A 17,875-nucleotide genomic window follows, 5' to 3' on the forward strand; every position below is an offset into this window, starting at 1 on the left:
GATTGATATGGGAAAGAGACTTTCATTGGTTTAATTACCCCTGTTACAACCTGATTAGTTTATCATTTGTACAAGTAGGAGTGGACCTAATGATAAGTAATAACTCTTGACTTACTGAGAGAAAACCCATGGTTTTTTCCGGTTTAAAGGAAAATTAGGTGGGCTTTACCGTTAAAACTGGCCGCTACTAGTTTTATGGTAGAGTTCACTGGTGTGCCAATGGAAAACACACAGAAACTTGCAAGTATACAAGGCCAAGTTTATAGAATAGAAGGAAAGCAGGGGAAAGTCCACAGGGAGTGGGAGCACTATAAGAGAAACCTAAGCTAACAATGAAGACAGTGAGCAAGACAAAGCAATATGGCATACAAAGTGGCAGAAGTAAAGAACCAAAGCAGCAAGGTAAAGCAAAGCAGCAAAGAAAACAGCTAAGAACCAAGGCTTGGAAGCCAAGGGCAGAGGTGAGTTTGTGCACTGACTTCAGTGCACAATAGGCTTCAAAATGCAAGAACTAAGCAAAACAGTAAAGGAATGTAACTAAGCAGTGAATAAAAGCAGAGCAGGAATTGTAAATGACTGAAGAAAGGAATTGTGGCTAAGCTAAGGCTTAGATTCCACCTTGTGTCCTAATCAAATAGCATATTCCTAGGTTGAGTTGAGTCCTATGCATACAATAGAAAGGAAAGAAAAACAGCTTGCTAACAGAAATACCCCTAGTATTGACTGTCTTTTGACAGCACAATCAATCACAAGCAATCATATCACTGCTTTCTTCCCAATGCACAAGAAAAACAAGCATATGGCGTCCTATCCTAGCAATTTACCATTTGACAGTGCACCAAGGCTTCATCAAAGCCTTAGCTTGTTGCTAATTAGCTCATACTACACATGATAACAACAATAACATTCATAATATATGATAAATGAAACAACATTCTCAACATTGAAGATAAAAATCAAAACATCATATAACATTCACTATCAACTGTCATGCAGTAACTGAAATTGAAATTGTGACATAAAACAGAACAAATGTTTTTCTGGCTAGTCCAGAGATCATCCCCCTCTAACCCTCTACATCACCCCCTATTTATATCACCAAATACCCAATTTTTCCGAAACCCTAGAATTGAAATTAGGGTTTTCAATTTCCGAAATTTACTCACCAAAACTTTGAATTGACGTCGCCCCATGTCTTCTCTGCCTCTCTCGGTTCTTCTCCTGCTCCCAATTGCTACAATTGCTCCCTAATTTGAGGTGTTTTATCAACCCTCACCTAGGTCAGTTGGTGAGAGAGGTTAAAGCGCTTCAAATTAGGGGGATGGGTCGTGTCGGGTAATGATGGAGATGGTGGAGGTGATGGTGGTGACAGGAGTGATGGATGATGGAAGTAGCAGGTGGAGGTGATGGTGGTGGAATGGGTGTTTCTGTTGCAGAGAGGGGGAGAGGAAGACGAAGGTGGAGGTCGATATGGGTTAGGGTAGGGAGCTGTTTGGCTAGGTCATAGGGTTCGAGTATTAGTGTGTTAGGCGGGTGTATCAAGATGTGTGTACCACGAGCTGAAGCCGCTGGATATGGAGATGGTAGGTGGATCGGACGGATAAGAAGAAGTAGCTTGTAGCGACCGTAGGATGTAAAATACAACGAAGTCTACGGTGCGAGATTAGGTTAGGTGTTGTAGTGTTTAGCGGAATCATCGGGATTTGATGCACAGGCATAGGAGCGACCGTAGGATGCTGAAATGCTTCGATCTGACGGCTGAAATCCGAGACGGGCTTGGATATAGAAAATGGGTTTGGGTGAGGGTTTTGGGCCTTGGGTATGCCAAGCCCATATCTTCTTTAAGAACAATTCTTCTTCTTGAGCCCATTCCTAGCTTTTGGTCTTGTGCGCACCATTCTTGCGGCGTTTTCCCCACTCTTCAGCTCTTTTCGCTCCGCAATTCATCCAGACTTTATTTATTACCTAAAAATGCAAATTAAGTAAGAAAAATATTTATTCTTGAAAACAATGAAAATACAGAATATGGGATAAAATGTAGAATTAATGCACAAAAGATGAGTTAAATGCCAACAAAAAGGGATAAATATACAATATTTGGCACTCATCAAATACCCCCAAACCTGAATTTTACTTGTCCTCAAGTAAAACAAAACTAAGGAAATCCTAACTATACCACTGTCGCTGGTCTCTCGAATGCATTTAGCGTATGCACTAAGCCTTTTAAACCACTAAGTGTCCCTAGTGGACGAGTTGAAGTCTCGTGAAGGTTTGCTTAGAACGTACCTACAAAGTTCTAGGTCAAAATATAAGCTCAGATTCCATCAAATGTGACATGTGCAAAACAGTTTAAGCTCACAGCAAAATGGAGATGTCAATCTAGCTATCAAGGCACAATCCTAGCACTGATAACAAAAAAAGACATGTGATAAGAGTGTAAAGTGTATCTACACATGTGTAAAGAAAGATCTGAAGTTGACTACTAATCACCAAGAGATAGTTTCTCAGGCTAAGAACTGAGGTCGAAATCTAGCTAGCTGTCCGGACTTTACGAGAATTGTGAATGAGTTGGAGGTATTTCACAATTACTCGCGTTGTACATCAATGGCATACACCCTCCTTGCTTATTACAAAAACAACAAAAGACTATTTACATGACTACTCTCTTTTTATTTTGGAACAAGAGATGATGGAATTGATAAATACTTGATTTTTTTTTTTATTTCTGATATTTTTTTTTTTTTTGAATATATACATCGTTTTTTTTTTTTTTTTTTTTTTTTTTTTTTTTTTTTTTTTTTTTTTTTTTTTTTTTTGAAAGGAAACACTTTTGATACATACAAAAGGAAACAAAAGACATGACACTTTGCAAGAGGTAGCCCTTTTTGATGCACCCAGTTAAATTCGATGGTTGTCTTTCTTAATGTAACCTCCACCTTCTATCCCAACCAACCAAAGAACAAGCTAGTCAAGTTTCGTTCAGTATTCTAAAGTGATTGGCAATCGTAACTTCCTATCAAACACCTTGAAGATCGAGGCCATACATGTATTGGTAGATCGTGCGCGTGCAAATTTCTTATCACTATGTGAATTGTGCTAGAATCAGGGTGCCTAAATATCTAGACTAAGACTCCTAATAAACATATTTGCACAAGAGTCAACATTTCAAGGTAAATGAGCTCCATTTTTTGATTTTTTTTTTTTTTTTTTTATTTTTATTTTTTTTATTTTTTTTCAATTTTTTTTTTGGAATTTTTTAATTTTTTCAAAAAGAAGGAGTTTTGTTTTCAATTATGGCATATTATCATGGTATCTACTCTATACCCCCAAACCTAAACTAAACATTGTCCTCAATGTTTCAAAATGGAAAGAATTATAAAACAATATATGAAGAGGAACATGCTGAGTAGAGTAAAAGGAGAGAGAATACCCGATTGTACGGCGAAAGCTCCGTTATTCAAGGCAAAAATCCATCATATTAGGAGTCACAATGGATGAGCACAAAATATACAAAAGGAAATTTAACTAACACATTATCTACAAGAAAATTTGGTTTTTAATGGGATTGGACTTTTTGGAAAAATTTGGTTTTGTTGGGAGACATTTGGTTTTGATGGGAAAAGAAAATTTTGGTTTTTAGGGAAAGATTTGGAAAACTTTTTGGTTATTTAGGGAAAGAGTGGACCAGTTTAGTCCACATAGACTGGGTCCTCCAGGTTGGTTGTTTCAATGTCGGGTGGAAATGGCTCAAGGAATGGCTTTAATCTCTGCCCGTTGACTTTGAAAACGTTCTTGTTGGAGACATCCTCCAGCTCTACAGCTCCATGAGGAAAAACTGTGCGTACTAGGTACGGACCCTTCCATCTGGAACGCAGTTTTCCTGGAAAAAGATGTAATCGGGAGTCATACAGCAAGACTTTCTGACCAGGAGTGAAGGATTTGCGTAGAATACGCTTGTCATGAAATATCTTCATCTTGCTTATATAACTTGGCACTGTCATAAGCCTCATTTCTCAATTCTTCCAACTCGTTGAGTTGAAGTTTCCTTGAATTCCAGCTTCGTCCAGAGAAAAGTTCAGCTCTTTGATTGCCCAGTAGGCACGATGTTCTAATTCCACAGGTAGATGGCACGGCTTTCCATACACTAGACGATAGGGGGACATGCCAATTGGTGTCTTATAAGCTGTTCTATAGGCCCACAAAGCATCATTCAATCTCAATGACCAATCTTTCCTGACGGGTTGACCGTCTTCTCCAGAATGTGCTTAATTTCCCTATTAGACACTTCCACTTGTCCACTAGTCTGAGGGTGGTACGGAGTAGCAACCTTGTGAGTTATGCCATACTTGCGTACTAAAGACTCAAAGTACTTGTTACGAAAATGTGAACCGCCGTCACTGATGATAGCTCTAGGGGTACCAAAACGTGAAATATGTTTCCTTTAGAAATGAAAGTACCACCTTGTGGTCATTTGTTCTGGTTGCTATGGCTTCTACCCACTTAGAAACGTAATCAACTGCGACTAGGATGTACAACTTGCTGTCAGACATGGGAAATGGACCCATGAAGTCTATCCCCCAAACATCAAAAATCTCCACAATCAAAATGGGGTTCAATGGCATCATGTTTCTCCTCGAAATGCTTCCTAGCTTTTGACAGCGTTCACAAGCAACACAATAATCATGGCAATCCTTGAACAATGATGGCCAATAGAATCCACACTGCAAGATCTTTGCAGCGGTTTTCTTGGCACTGAAATGGCCTCCACATGCTTGGTCATGACAGAAAGATATCACATCTTTCTGTTCAGTGTTGGGGACACATCTCCTAATGATTTGGTCTGGGCAGTACTTAAACAAATATGGGTCATCCCAAAGGAAATGTTTGACTTCAGCCAGGAATTTAGAGCGGTCTTGTCTCGACCAACGTGAGGGCATCCTACCTGTAGCGAGGTAGTTAACAATATCAGCAAACCAAGGAAGGTCTGAGATAGACATCAGCTGTTCATCTGGGAATGATTCTCTAATCAGCTCAATTCATCAATAGACTCTAAAGTTAATCTAGACAAATGATCAGCAACCACATTCTCACAACCTTTCTTATCACGGATTTCGAGATCGAATTCCTGTAATAAGAGTATCCATCGAATAAGGCGAGCTTTAGCATCCTTCTTGGAAAGAAGATACTTCAAAGCCGCATGGTCTGTGTATATGATGATCTTAGACCCTATCAGATAAGATCTAAACTTGTCTAATGCGAAAACGACGGCAAGCAATTCCTTCTCGGTAGTTGAATAATTGAGTTGGGCATCATTAAGGGTTTTGCTAGCATAGTATATCACATATGGTAGTCTATCAACTCGCTGTCCTAAAACAGCACCAACAGCATAATCAGAGGCATCACACATAAGTTCGAACGGAAGCTTCCAATCGGGTGGTCGGACTATAGGAGCGGTGGTGAGAAGGGTTTTTAATTCCTCCCATGCCTTCACACAAGCAGCATCGAAATTGAAGGCAACATCTTTGGAGAGAAGACTGCACAGAGGTCTGGAGATTTTGCTGAAATCTTTGATGAATCGCCGGTAAAAACCAGCATGACCTAGAAATGATCTGATCTCCTTCACAGAGCAAGGTTGTGGTAGATGTTGAATGAGGTCAACTTTAGCTTTATCCACTTCAATTCCTTTTTCTGAGATGATGTGTCCTAGAACTATTCCTGAATTCACCATAAAATGGCATTTTTCCCAATTTAGAACAAGGTTCTTTTCTTTACATCTGGATATCACGAGGGCAAGATGCTTCAAACATTCGTCAAACGAGGAACCAAAAACAGAGAAATCATCCATAAAGATCTCGAGAAAACTATCTATCATGTCAGAAAAAATGCTCATCATGCAACGCTGAAAAGTAGCAGGTGCATTACACAACCCGAAGGGCATACGTCTATAAGCAAACGTCCCAAATGGACACGTGAATGTAGTTTTTTCCTGATCTTCTGGAGCAATGTGAATTTGGTTATAACCGGAAAAGCCATCTAGAAAACAGTAGTGACTGTGTCCAGACACACGTTCTAGCATTTGGTCAATGAAAGGGAGCGGGAAGTGATCCTTCCTTGTTACTGTGTTCAACTTCCTGTAGTCGATGCATACTCGCCATCCTGTGGTTGTACGAGTAGGGACTAATTCATTCTTGTCGTTCTGAACTACAGTAATGCCTGACTTCTTAGGCACAACTTGAATGGGACTAACCCATTTGCTATCGGGAATTGGGTATATGATACCCGCATCAAGTAGTTTCAGGATCTCTCCTTTGACTACATCTCTCATGTTAGGATTAAGTCTCCTTTGCATTTCCCTCGATGGTTTGGCATTCTCTTCAAGGTTAATGTGGTGCATGCAAATGGTGGGACTAATTCCTTTGAGATCTGAGATGGTCCATCCTAAGGCCTCTTTGTGTTCCTTAAGTACTTCTAAAAGCTTACTTTCCTGTTCCGTGTCTAAACATGATGAAATAATGACAGGTAAAGTATCAGAAGAACCTAGGAATGCGTACTTCAACGTACTAGGCAATGTTTTCAATTCAAGCTTGGGTGGCTCAACAATGGATGGAATAAGCTTGGAATCAGAGAGTAGGGTGGTTCCATTCATATTTCCTTCAGTGATGTCCATTTGAGGTACAGATTCGAGCAGAGATAGGACGTCACTACAGTATGCATCATCATAGGAATCTGGGTTAAAGTTCTCCATACATGCTTGAAAGGGGTCGACGGATAGAATGTTAGTCAACGAATCTTGCATTAATCCTTCAATCATATTAACTTCATGCACATCATCATCATCAAGATTCACAGGTTGTTGACTAATATCGAACACATTCAATTCTACCGTCATGTTACCAAAAGACAGTTTAACACTCCATTACGACAATTAATGATCGCGTTGGACGTAGCCAAGAAAGGACGTCCTAAGATGACAGGAATGTGACAGTCTGGGTTTTGTACAGGTTGAGTGTCTAAGACAATGAAGTCTACGGGAAAATAGAATTTGTCAACCTTGATCAAAACGTCTTCGACCACTCCACGAGGAATCTTGACAGATCGGTCTGCCAGTTGTAGAGTGATAGATGTTGGTTTCAACTCCCCAAGACCTAACTGCTCATAAACAGAATATGGCAGTAGGTTAACACTTGCACCTAGGTCTAATAACGCTTTATTGACCGTGTGTTCTCCTATAGTGCAAGAAATTGTTGGACATCCTGGATCCCTAAACTTGGGTGGAGTTTTGTTCAGAATGATGGAACTCACCTGCTCAGCTAAGAAAGCACGTTTTGCACATTGAGCTTGCGCTTTTGAGTACACAAGTCTTTGAGGAATTTGGCATAAGCAGGGATTTGCTTGATTGCTTCAAGAAAAGGAATGTTGATGTTGACTCTCTTGAACAGATCTAACATCTCATTGTAATGGGTACTTTTCTGTTGATAGATCAATCTTTGAGGAAATGGGGCAACAGGAACAGAGATGAGTTGGCAAAGGGACATTCACAGCAGTAGAATTGTCAGATTTTCCAACTTGCTCAGTTCTTTGGTTTTCTGGGGTTGTGGAGACAGCGTGGAATTTGTATCAGATTCATTAGGTTCGCCCACGTTGTTCTCGATGACTTTACCACTTCGGAGGGTGGTAATGGCATGGACTTGATCGGGTGAGGTTTCAGTGCAGGATGTTGTGCCTGTTTGAAATATCCTCTTTGGATTTTGTTGGGGTTGGCTCGGAAGTTTACCCTTTTTCTCTCACACATTTGATCCATCTTTTGATCTAGATTTTTCTGACTTTGCATCAAACTCTGGAACATTTCCTCTAGGGTGGATAATCTCTTGTCGGTATTGTGTTGAGGATATGATTGTTGTTGAGAGTTTGATTGTTGTTGAGGGTTTCTCGGGTGTTGATAACCTTGATTGTTCTGATATCCCTGATTGTTTTGATAGCTCTGATTGGGTTGAGATGGTCCTCCCTGAGTGGGTCCTTTTGACCATGAAAAGTTAGGGTGGTTTCTCCATCCTGGATTGTAGGTCTGTGAATAAGGGTTATGCTCTGGTTTTTGAAACATGGCATGTGCCTGTTCAAGCCTAGATTCCTGGACTGCAAGCAAATCGGGACAATTTTGGAATTGATGGTTGGGTCGTTACAAGCGGCACAAACAGACGAAGCGACATGTTCTCGGAGAGTAGTGGTGGAAGGTTTTGAATTTTTATGTAGTTCTAACTCTTCTAATCTCCTAACTATTGATGCCATGTTTGCTCTTCCCTCGAAATCCGCTTCAATCCTAAAAGCCTTTGCTTCGGATGTAGTCTTTCTGGTTTCACGGATGGATTCCCACTGTTGCGTCTTTTCAGCTACTTCAATCAAGAAATCCCAAGACGTGTCAGCAGTTTTATCTACGAATAGACCATTACACATCGACTCAACCGTTGTTCGGGTGGACATATCTAGACCTTCATACAAAATTTGCACAAGTCTCCATTTTTCAAAACCATGATGGGGACATTGGAGCAATAATTCATTGAATCTCTCCAAGTATCTAGCTAAGGTTTCACCCTCTAATTGCACAAAGCTATTCAGACTTTGACGAATTGTCGCAGTCTTGTGGTTCGGGAAAAACTTTTTGAAAAAATCCTTTATGAGGTCATCCCATGTCATGATGGATTGAGGCTGTAAAGCATAGAGCCAGGCCTTTGCCTTATCTTTCAGGGAGAAAGGAAAAAGCCTTAACTTCAGGGTTTCGTCGGACATTTGAGTGAAACGCAGAGTTCCACAAATTTCCTCGAATTCTCTCACGTGGTGGTACGGGTTTTCATTCTCAACACCTCTAAAAATAGGAAGCATCTGTATTGTGCTTGATTTCAGCTCATAATGGCCATTAGCCTCGGGCAGCACAATACAAGAAGGTTGACTGGCTCTAGTTGGGTACATATAATCCTTGAGGGTACGGGGTTCTCCTATTGTTTCTGGTTGATCTGGACTGTCTCCCTCAGAACTTAGAATTTCGATAGGTTCGTCTGGGTTAATTCTAACAAGTCTGTTTGTTTGGTCTCTGTAGGTCACAATCATGTCCTAGTAGGTACCTTAACTAACATTTTAGTCAGAGCAATCGGAAACAGTTTTGGCCCACAAGGGTTACGAAGATTTGGTTTTGAATGGGTTTTGGTTTTAATAAGGGATTTTGTTTTTGGTTTAAAATTGGGCTTTGGAAAAGAATTTTTTGAACTAAACCTAGCATAAATTAGCACAACTCATAAAAGAAAATAAAAACAATAATAATAATTAAGACAAGCACATAAAAGAAAAAGAAAAATAAAAGAAAAATAAAAAAAACAAAAAAATAAAAAATAAAATAAATAATTACAGTCCCAAATATAAAAAAAAAAGAAAGAAAATAAATAAAAATTATTACAATCCCAAATAAATAATTAAATTAATTATTACAAGCCCGAATTTGAATTTAAATGAGGCCCAAGTGGGTTAACTCATGGGTTAGGCTTACTTGGTTTTTGGAGGGAAGCCCAAAAATAGGCTTTTAGTCCCCTTTTAGTTGCACAGCCCAGTTGGGCTTTAGGATCGTCCTAAGCAGCTCACACTCAAGCCCAGCAACAGTTGAAGTGACTCAGCAAAACAGGCCCAGCAGAATCTGCAGCGAAGCCCAGCAGAAAAGGCAAGCCCAGGAGCAGAAGTTGCAAGCCCAGCGAAATTGAGGTTACTAAGCCCAGCTCAGTTGGTTCAAGCCCAGCACCAGCACCTTTGGCAGGAGCAGCAACACAGCACAGCTTGGCAGAGAAGGCACCAGCAGCAGCAGCACAGCCAAGGTGGTACCTGCAATGATCACAGAATGCAAAGATAGTCAGGCCAACCCTGCAATGATCACAGTGCAATCATTGCAGTGCAATGATTGCAGGCAAGTATGCAATGATCTGCTGCAATGATTGCAAGCAGAGGGTTGCAATGATAGTGAAGCAGGCCTGCAATGATTGCAAGGCACAGATACTAATGGAACTCAGCAGTGGCAACACCACTCCCCGGCAACGGTGCCAAAAACATGGTGTGCCAATGGAAAACACACAGAAACTTGCAAGTATACAAGGCCAAGTTTATAGAATATAAGGAAAGCAGGGGAAAGTCCACAGGGAGTGGGAGCACTATAAGAGAAACCTAAGCTAACAATGAAGACAGTGAGCAAGACAAAGCAATATGGCATACAAAGTGGCAGAAATAAAGAACCAAAGCAGCAAGGTAAAGCAAAGCAGCAAAGAAAACAGCTAAGAACCAAGGCTTGGAAGCCAAGGGCAGAGGTGAGTTTGTGCACTGACTTCAGTGCACAATAGGCTTCAAAATGCAAGAACTAAGCAAAACAGTAAAAGAATGTAACTAAGCAGTGAATAAAAGCAGAGCAGGAATTGTAAATGACTGAAGAAAGGAATTGTGGCTAAGATAAGGCTTAGATTCCACCTTGTGTCCTAATCAAATAGCATATTCCTAGGTTGAGTTGAGTCCTATGCATACAATAGAAAGGAAAGAAAAACATCTTGCTAACAGAAATACCCCTAGTATTGACTGTCTTTTGACAGCACAATCAATCACAAGCAATCATAGCACTGCTTTCTTCCCAATGCACAAGAAAAACAAGCATATGGCATCCTATCCTAGCAATTTACCATTTGACAGTGCACCAAGGCTTCATCAAAGCCTTAGCTTGTTGCTAATTAGCTCATACTACACATGATAACAACAATAACATTCATAATATATGATAAATGAAACAACATTCTCAACATTGAAGATAAAAATCAAAACATTATATAACATTCACTATCAACTGTCATGCAGTAACTGAAATTGAAATTGTGACATAAAACAGAACAAATGTTTTTCTGGCTAGTCCAGAGATCATCCCCCTCTAACCCTCTACATCACCCCCTATTTATATCACCAAATACCCAATTTTTCCGAAACCCTAGAATTGAAATTAGGGTTTTCAATTTCCGAAATTTACTCACCAAAACTTTGAATTGACGTCGCCCCATGTCTTCTCTGCCTCTCTCGGTTCTTCTCCTGCTCCCAATTGCTACAATTGCTCCCTAATTTGAGGTGTTTTATCAACCCTCACCTAGGTCAGTTGGTGAGAGAGGTTAAAGCGCTTCGAATTAGGGGGATGGGTCGTGTCGGGTAATGATGGAGATGGTGGAGGTGATGGTGGTGACAGGAGTGATGGATGATGGAAGTAGCAGGTGGAGGTGATGGTGGTGGAATGGGTGTTTCTGTTGCAGAGAGGGGGAGAGGAAGACGAAGGTGGAGGTCGATATGGGTTAGGGTAGGGAGCTGTTTGGCTAGGTCATAGGGTTCGAGTATTAGTGTGTTAGGCGGGTGTATCAAGATGTGTGTACCACGAGCTGAAGCCGCTGGATATGGAGATGGTAGGTGGATCGGACGGATAAGGAAGAAGTAGCTTGTAGCGACCGTAGGATGTAAAATACAACGAAGTCTACGGTGCGAGATTAGGTTAGGTGTTGTAGTGTTTAGCGGAATCATCGGGATTTGATGCACAGGCATAGGAGCGACCGTAGGATGCTGAAATGCTTCGATCTGACGGCTGAAATCCGAGACGGGCTTGGATATAGAAAATGGGTTTGGGTGAGGGTTTTGGGCCTTGGGTATGCCAAGCCCATATCTTCTTTAAGAACAATTCTTCCTTCTTGAGCCCATTCCTAGCTTTTTGGTCTTGTGCGCACCATTCTTTGCGGCTTTTCACCACTCTTCAGCTCTTTTCCGCTCCGCAATTCATCCAGACTTTATTTATTACCTAAAAATGCAAAATTAAGTAAGAAAAATATTTATTCTTGAAAACAATGAAAATACAGAATATGGGATAAAATGTAGAATTAATGCACAAAAGATGAGTTAAATGCCAACAAAAAGGGATAAATATATACAATATTTGGCACTCATCATCCACCTAATTCTACATTGTTTAAGAGCATAAAGGAAATTGTGTAATTTATATGCATAATCTGGATTCATTTACATTTTTTCTTGTAAATCCCCGTGCAAGAATGCATTATTAATGTTACATCAGTTTTATATCCCATTTGAAATTTAGTGCCAAGAAAATTATAATTGTAATGTTGTGGGTTTCACAACATGATCGAAAATTTTAAATATAATCCAGATTGTCCATTTGATGAAATCCTTTAATCACTAGTATGGCATTATAGTTTTCGATAGTACCCTCTGGTTTATGTTTTAGTCTAAAAATCCATTTACGCCCAACCACATTTTGATAAGGATGTTTTGGTCCAAATGTTATCTTGTGGTAACGCCTCATGTTCAACTATCATTGATTGTCTCCATTTTGGATGTTTGGTAGCTTTTGTAAAACAAGTTGGAATTAGTGGAGAAACTTCGGTAAGAAAAGCTGCAGGGATACAATATATTTTGTTGCAAAGAAAGTTTTCGGCATCAAAATACCATTTCCACCCCTTGTGATTATCGAATGTGTAGAACTATCTGAAGTTAAAATAGAATAATCTGATAAAGCAATTGCAGTTGAAAGTATTAGGAATAATATTATCATTAGTGGTTATGCTTTCAGATGTTAAGTCACTTGAAGTAGTAATTTTGTCAGATGCAACATTAGGAGCAGAAGTACTAGAAATATGAGACTTATAAGATGAAATAACAAGAATATCTGGTAGAGCAGGAAAACATGATTTATATGGTGAAAATTTACTGCTAGAGGATAATAATGCTCATAAAATACTACATGTCTGGATATTTATACTATTCTAGTACTGTAATTAATATTGACATTTGTAACCTTTGTGATTCGCTTTATATCCCAAAAAGACGCAAGAAATGCTTCTAGGCTATAATTTATTGGTTGTATAAGGCCTCAGTAAGGAGATTAAACACAAACAACCAAAGAATTTTAAGAAGTGGTCATCTGGTAACTTCTGAAATAAGACTTGATAAGGAGAACAAAAATTAAATGAAATAACTTGTTTGCCAAATGGAACTAGAAAAGCTCTAGCGACATCTAGTAAATGTTTGTGTTTGGACTCAGCCACCCCATTTTATTCAGGGCATGTATACATGTGAGTTCTAATAATCTGAATAGTAAGAAAATCTCTTAATTCATTGTCTTCAAATTCCTCCACCATCTGTTCAAATGATTAAAATATGTGTGGATAAAAGACTCTTATCAAATAACTTGAAATAGTGGAAAATAATATTGAAATCACTCTTCCATTAAAGTGGATAAAACCAAAAAAAAAAGTCTTCAAAAATGATCAACTATGTATAATAATTAAAAAAAAACACTGGAGCGGAGCCTCAAACATTCTATGCAAAAACTGTAAAGGATAACTATAAACAAATAATTATGAAAAGGATATATAAATAGAAACAAATAATAATTAAATTGAAAAAAGTTGTTCATCACTTCCAACAAGTTGATAGTCATTACCAAGGTAGTCAATATCGGTTATACATGCCGATATTACAGGTTTTTATCGGATATCGGAAAATATCAATAAGATACCGAAAATATCGCTGATACGAACACGGAACGATAAAAACGTTCGTATCAACGGTACCGACCGATATATCGGTTTTATCTTCATACTGATATTATTGGTTCCAATATGATTTTTAATAAAGATTAAATCTATGAAAGGAAAATTATGCATTTCAATATCATCTGTAGTAAAGATCTAGTAAACTAAACACAAAAGAGTTAGGGAATTTTCTTTGTTTCGGAAAACATATTTGATCCATAAATCGTTAATGGTGCGGCAAACTGATTGCTTGTTTGAGAATTTTTTCGCAACCCTTAACTTTTTAGAGTGTCAGCATTAAGTTTTGATTGTATAGGAAATTTCGAGGAAAGGGAGTTAATGAGAATGTATGTTAACTACTCTTATTTTGGAAGTTTGAGAAATGTTTATGATTATTATTACTATTTTTTATTATGATTTTTATAGATATCTGAACTTATAATTTTAATAATGTATATGTATAGCAGAGAAAAACCGATAATATCTTTTGTATGGGTGTATAACACCCGCCTGATACTATACCGATACGCGATATTAACTACTTTGGTCGTTACATAATAATGGTTTAGTAACCACATTATTCAATCTCAAGGATTTATAGACTTTGTACATAGACTTAAAGGAAGGGTGAGCAAGTCTTTTATTCCAAGTCTCAGCTGAATTTCTAATCATGGTTGAAAAATAGAATTAGTTGATGCAGTAGTTGGCTTGAGATGTGCATATGCATTGCACTACAAAAAAGATGAGCCATTTTTAGTTGGAACTTGATGTGTAGTCTTGGCGAACTTGAGACTCATAATAGGATATCCATTAGAATCAAATGTTACAAAACAAGCATTATCACTAGTAAAATTGAATAGTAAATTTAAATTGAAAAAAAAGAGAAAAAAAGATTGTGAAGATTCCTAAAAGAAACTAGTGGGTCTCGAATTATAATACAAGTACAGAAAGAAGAGTAGTTTAATGTAAACCTCGGAGAACCGATACAAGTAATTCACTATATAGTGACCCACGCGCTACAAGAGAATCACGAATTTTACTTATCTCAGATACGTAAGTAGTAACAGAAGAAATTAATATACCTAATTTGACATTTTGAAGCTTGGTTCTTATAATTGAACAACATGAGTTGATATTGAATATCCAAACCTTTCCTTCAAAGCATCTTGGATTTCTTTAAATGTTATAGATCCAGTAATATAAGAGATTATTCTTTGTGAGATTGAATTATTCAGAAGTAATAGAATTGTAGTGTCAACATCTTACCAAGATGTATAAAAAGGATTAACAATTTAAGTAGTTCATGTCACTGATAGGATTTTATATTGTTGTAAAAAGTTTTAGTAAAGTACGTTCAACTCGGGCTTATAAAGATTCAATTTCGGACTTAATAATAAAAAGTATATACAAAAGATGGTAACAAGATTACGAGATACCGAGACTCAGGATTCCACCATAAACTCACTTATGTGATTTATATATTTATTCCAAACAATTATAGCTCAAGTAATAATAAATATTGAATATAATTCTTTGCCAAGGTAGTTTTTTAAAAGATTGACTGTAAATTACTAGTATGACGCATCAAATGCACTTAGACCAAGCATACATCATCAAACGAAATCACAATCAATTGAGAAAAACCATAATTCAAATTAAATTAGTGCAAAAAGTCATAAGTGAATTAAACAGAATTACCACATGTATGAAGAATGGCTTCCTCCATCATTCCAGTGTTAGGTTTTAGCTCTTCATGGTGAAAACACACTCAAAATAATAATTCATAGCTCATAAAGGTAAAGCAGTGTGTTTATAACATTTATAATTGTTACATAACCCAGTATTACAGAGAACCCTAACAGAACAGTTGCAAACTCAAAGTAATTGTTGGAAAATTGTTACAAAGTTATTGAGTTTGAAAGTATATGTCACGGTTCTGCGACTGTCGAACTGCGTCTTATGTTCTTCGCAGCAGAAAAACTTCTCTGCAATCTTCTTCCCAAACCTCTGCAGCCTACCCCAAGGTCTCCCAACCTCTCCACTCTCGCTTGTGAGACTAGAAAAACTCTTTTTATGCCATACAGGGCAAAGAAATCCCGATAATTTCTTCCAATCTTTCTCTGCCTTTTTACCCAAGTTACGGGATACTCTTAACTTTCTTATGCGGCTTCTCAGTCAATCCAGGTTGTCCAAACTCTCTATGTGATTGAATCAAATCTCACAGAAGAAATTCTTTCATCTTCTTCACGTATCTTTCCATAAAATATCAAAATCAAACCCGATACTCTCTCTGTTCACGTGAGATAAATATAGAAACTTGATTTTTTTCTTGGAAACCAAACTCCTCAGCAACCCTGTTTCACCGCAATAAGCCAAGACCAATCCAAATCCGTGATATACTCCAACAAGATCACACCCAAAATATAAACCCGAGAAGTATTTCCTCCCTGTTTTGTTGCAAGCCAAAGATTTGGCCCAATTTGATCGAATCTAATGGACCTACCAAGCCTATTTAGGTATAACAAATCTAAATCAAATGAAATCCGTAACTGAATCTCGTTGAAACACTTCCAAAATCCGATCAGACCTTTATGCAGGTGACAACTTATTTTTCCCGCCAAATCTGAATTTGAAATGTTGAAGAAGACCTCCCTTATCCAGTTCCAGTGTGCCAATAGTAGTTGCCATGTGGGATGCCTTTATCCAATTTCTGGGTGCCTTTAGTAATTTTCTCCCAGGGGCGTAAATACCAATTTTCGAGCCAATTTTACCGCAAAAGCTTATTTCTTCAAGACACCTACAAAAACATAAAATAATCAAATAAGTATAAAGTCGAACACTAACAATACACGTAATTGAGATGAAAATAGTCTCATAAATGCGTCTATCAGTCACGATATATACAAATTCTTTAGTACAAGGAATTTCACCCGTTGCATTCCCAAGAACATGAAATTTCTTTAAGATATGACTGATTAGAGTTCGGGCTTAGAGTTCTCCATGTTTGAAAGTTATTTTTTTTTTAATTTAAGAGGGATAATATTCGACAGAGTGTGAAGAGGAGTTGAGATAATTGAATTAACAAAAGCAGTTTCTTGACATTTTTGTTTGAAGAAAATTACAGAGATTTAATGGAGGAATTAATTAGGATCCGAATGGATTGAAAACCCTTGTTTTAGTCTGATATCACAGTAGAATTGGTAAAACGGTCTTTCATAACAAAAGAAGAGTCACATACATTCCTTTTATACAAACTCAAGAACACTGCAAAACAAAAAAGAGGATGGCATCTCATTAAGGTCTGTCTAATCCGTAATTGTAAACAATGACCAATGACAACAAGACAAGTCATTAGCCGTCGTAGCAGAGACAGAAGTGAACTACAAGTATCCATACACAGTGTAAACAAAGTGTAAGCAGAAAAACAAATCCCATGATAATACCTAATAGGCTAATTGTAAGTTTCCAACTAGGGGCATGTTCTCTCCTCTTTCTCTTCTGGAAAAAAAGAAAAAACTTCTCATTGGCAAAATTTTCCAGCTCAGATCTGGTCCTCTTTGGGCCGGATCTGAGCGTGATCTTCTTTCATTTTTCTTGTATTAGGTTAGATCTTTGTTCTTAGCTAGTTTTATTATAATTTTCTCTTACCTTTTGGTAAGTTCTGTACACCCTTATGGTGTTTTTATCTACTTTATTAGAGAGGTTTATTTCGTTTCTAATGGCCGTTCTTGTGTTTATGGGTTTTAAGATCACTTGAGATGACTTTCAATGACGAAAACTTCATCATCGTTAGCCCCTGTGATGGAATCTTCACCCGAATCTCCATCATCTATTTATCCGGAGACGGAAACTTCATGATTGATGCTTTTGACGACGAAATCTCCATCACAAGGTTTAAGAAATTTGAGCAAATCACTCCAACTCTTGGAGCACATCTTTATGAAGAAGAAAAAAAAACAAAATGGTTGGAATACACTTCCGAGAAAAACCATTATTTCTCCCACTTGATCGGTTCTTACTCATGCTTGTATTTGTTCTACACTGGTAATCCTTCTCTTCCTCTTGTCCGATTTCTCGGTATACTTTTACAGCGTGTCTATTTGTATTTTCTTAATTTTGATTTTAAACCCATTGTAACCTTGAATTTTCGTTAATGAAAAGGTTCCCTGCATCAAAAAAAAAGAAAAAAGAACCAGGGGCATGCCGTAACCAATTTTCCCGTAACTTTATCAAAACATATGGCAGAGCTTGATTAAGCATGGTTACTATGTAGGGGT

Source organism: Papaver somniferum, unplaced genomic scaffold (genome assembly GCF_003573695.1).
Source record: "Papaver somniferum cultivar HN1 unplaced genomic scaffold, ASM357369v1 unplaced-scaffold_10, whole genome shotgun sequence".
NCBI lineage: Eukaryota > Viridiplantae > Streptophyta > Magnoliopsida > Ranunculales > Papaveraceae > Papaver > Papaver somniferum.